This window comes from Myotis lucifugus, unplaced genomic scaffold (genome assembly GCF_000147115.1).
Source record: "Myotis lucifugus unplaced genomic scaffold, Myoluc2.0 scaffold_7, whole genome shotgun sequence".
Taxonomy (NCBI): Eukaryota; Metazoa; Chordata; class Mammalia; order Chiroptera; family Vespertilionidae; genus Myotis; species Myotis lucifugus.
The window spans coordinates 8,596,292-8,599,897 of record NW_005871055.1 but is presented as its reverse complement, the minus strand read 5'-3'; the positions used below and the strand labels follow the sequence as shown (position 1 = coordinate 8,599,897).

At 45.7% G+C, this 3,606-nt stretch overlaps 1 protein-coding gene across 4 annotated transcripts in view; it reads left to right on the top strand.

Annotated features, from left to right (window-relative positions):
• Positions 1–3,606, top strand: part of KPNA3 (karyopherin subunit alpha 3) — a 108,144-nt gene that overhangs the window by 24,356 nt on the left and 80,182 nt on the right. For 2 of the 4 annotated variants that reach the window (XM_023748681.1, XM_023748677.1), the window contains exon 2: positions 26–191. The exons of the other annotated variants lie outside the window; for them this stretch is intronic. The gene's annotated coding sequence lies outside the window, so the exon portion shown is untranslated. The remainder of the gene's footprint in view (positions 1–25; positions 192–3,606) is intronic. 4 annotated transcript variants of the gene reach the window in all.

Below are 3,606 nucleotides of genomic sequence, written 5' to 3'. Positions count from 1 at the left end.
CCCCCCCCCCCCCCCCCGCTTACAGCATTTAGCAGCCCCGGTTTTGGAATGAGAATTGAAGTGACCCAAGGTTAGGTATTGCTAGGGCAATACGATAGAAGCACAGGAGGCAGAAGTGTTGAAGCATGAGGACTATGTAAGAAGGAAACAAAAACAAGAAGGGGTTGATAAATTGAGAGAAAATCAAGGAGGTAAGGTATTAAAGTAATCTTTGTAGACTGAAGTCAATCTGTGGAATGGCTAATTATTGGGAAATTGTTTACGCCGTAATTGGATCTAGGGAGAGTTTTTTTTTTTAATTTCTTTATTGGTTAAGGTATTACAAATGTATCCTCATCCCCCCAACCTCCCCCCCCACCGCCCCTGCACTCATACTCTCATCCCCCTGTTGTCCGTGTCCTCTAGGGAGAGTTTTGCTGTTAGAGTAAGATTCCTAAAATTAGAGAACGCTGATACATATTGTTTAAGGGAAAATCTACCCATTTCATGTTAAAATGTTGAACATTTCATAGTTTTTGAATGAAATGTAAAGCATTCAAAATTTATCCTAGTTAGACTGGTCAGCCTCTTGAACTGGGTTGTTTGAAGGGGTTGTTGAAGACACCAGGGATGTTGTCAGGACTTGGTTTGGAGAGGAAGATGGAGCCAGCTGCCTGAGTCTTCAGTGAGTATAAGAGAGATGGTGACAGAAATGAGAATGACACAAGGTGGTCTGGTTAGATGGCAATGGTGTTGAGGTGGTACAGAGATCAGTGAGACGTTGACCCTGACACGTGCAGAATATGGGAGCATCGTTAACAATGGTGATGAAGATAGCTAATGTTTATTGAGGGCTTTCTATGCCAGGCACTGCCCCTTTTGTAAACACTTAGCATGAACTTGATTCATTTGTCTCAGTAACCCTCTGAGGCATTATCTTTATTTTGTAAATAAAGAAGGTGAGGTAGAGGGACCACTAACTATCATAAAGTTTTCATGTGGGGAAACCAGGGTTTAAAACTAGACTGCTGACTCCAGAGCAGATGTTCTAATTGTAATGCTGTGCCATCAACAGTACACTAAAGTAATTTGTCCAATATATATGTATTTGATGTGTCTGTGATAGTTTACATCGTTTATAAGTACCTTAGAGGAAAATTGTTCATTAGGATTTTTTGATGCTTTCTAATTTGATGGTGACTGTGTTATTACATATTTTATGTAAGTGTCAGCCTTAGAGTGGTGATTCTTCAAAGTGTGATTCCTGGACCAGAGATATCACTATCAATATCATCTGGGATCTCGTTTAAAACAAATTCTTAACCTTCACCCCAGACCTGCTACTTGAGAGACTCTGGGAATGAAGCCCAGCAGATTGTGTTTTAACAAGCCAGGTTATTCTGATGCAGGTGAAAGTTTGACAACCACTAACCCAAGTAAAGTAGTGTGAGAAGGTGAGTAAGAATTTGAATTAGACACTGGAGTGTTATTGGGATTGTCAGTGTTTTTTGGATCCTGATGTGTGAATTGAAATCTGATGGGGAATTAGTAGCATTAGTTTATCCTTTGCATGGTAGCAGTTTAGTATGTTGATGCTACGTGCGGGCACGCACGTACAGTGCGATTGAAACTTTGTGGCCCATGCGCAGAAGTCGGTATTTTGTGGAAGAGCCACACTCAAGGGGCCAAAGAGCCGCATGTGGCTCACAAGCCTGCAGTTTGCTGACCACTGGTCTAGGAGATCCGTTTGCCACCAGAACTACGATTCCCAGCATTCCTGGTGCTCCCTGCACTCTGGGCTTCCGCTTCCGGTCCTGGGGCTGCCGTCAGAACTACTATTCCCAGAATTCCATGTGCTCCCCACACTGGGAGTGACCGAGGAAACCACGTCGCCCCAAGCTGCCGGCTCTCCCCCCTGGCGCCCGTGTATGCAAATTAACCCGCCATCTTTGTCAGGTTAATTTGCATATTCACTCCTGATTGGCTGGTGAGCATAGCAAAGGGATGGTCAATTTACATCTTTCTTTTTTATTATATACTGAGTGGCCAGATTATTATGACCACCTGACGTTTGTAGGGAAATTAGCTATAATTTCACGCTGAAGTTGCTAGAGGGCCAGACCATTAATAAATAGGGAAGCAGGTTGTCACGACAGTAGAAGTGATTTTTTTCTGAAGATATGGGTAAACAACACAATTTAACAGCCTTTGAACATGGGATGATTGTTGACGCTCGGAGCCATGGAGCAAGTATCAGCAAAACAGCTGAATTCGTTAAATGTTCAAGAGTAGCTGTTGTTCAAGTGTTTAAAGACTAGACTGTCAGCCAAAAATCTGGGTCTGAACATGCGAATTGTGGCCGCCAGCGACTAGTCAATGTTAGGGCAGAATGGAGAGTGGCAACACTGGTACAAGACAACAGAAGGGCAACAGTGCATCATTACTGCAGATCTTAATCAGGGATCCTCTCAAATGATCTCTGAATGCACTATTCGCCGTACACTGCATCGTATGGGATATGGAAGCTGAAGGCCTGTTTGAACACCTTTGCTGTCTGCAGTTACCAAGATAAAGTCTCCAATTCACACAGGAACACAAGGATTGGACAGTCGAGCATTGGAAAAAAGGCATGTGGTCTGATGAATCACGTTTCCAGTTGCATCATGCAGATGGCAGAGTGAGAATTTGGCGGAAACAGCATGAAAGCATGCACCCCACATGCATGAGTACAACCCTTCAAGCTGGTGGGGCAGTGTTATGGTTTGGGGCATGTTTTCCTGGCATGATTTGGGCCCTTTAATTCGTGTGGAACAACGTCTGAATAGCACAACATACCTAAGTATTGTTGATGATCAAGTTCATCCTATCATGTTGATGGCGTATCCCAATGGAGATGGCTTCTTCCAACAAGACAATGCACCATGCCACAGTGCTTGTATTGTGCAGGAGTGGTTTCAAGAACATGAAGGAGACTTTACCTTGCTTAGGTGGCCCCCACAATCACCACATCTCAATCCAATTGAGCATTTGTGGGATGAAGTTAAAAGAGCCATCAGGCAGCTGGTTCCACAACCATCAAATCTCACAGAACTGGACAGTGCTATTCATTAGGCATGGTGTCAGATTCCTCGCATCACCTTTCAACATCTTGTGGAGTCAATGCCAAGAAGAATTGCCACAGTATTGAAGGCAAAAGGTGGCCCAACGAAGTACTGATGAGGTGGTCATAATAATCTGGCAACTCAGTGCATATGTGTGTGTGTGTGTGTGTGTGTGTGTGTATTAGAGACCCGGTGCATGAAATTCGTGCGGGGGGGGGGGGCAGTGTCCCTCAGCCCAGCCTGCACCCTCTCCAATCTGGGACCCCTCGGGGGATGTCCGACTGCCGATCCCTGTGGGATTGGGCCTAAACAGGAAGTCGGACATCCTTCTCACAATCCAGGACTGCTGGCTCCCAACCGCTCGCCTGCCTGCCTTATCACCCCCTAACCACTCCCCTGCCAGCCTTGATTGATGCCTTACTGCCCCCCTGCCAGCCCAATCACCCCCAACTGCCCTCCCCTGCTGGCTGGGTCGCCCCAACTGTTCTCCCCTGCAGGCTGGTACCCCCCAACTGCCCTCCCCCTG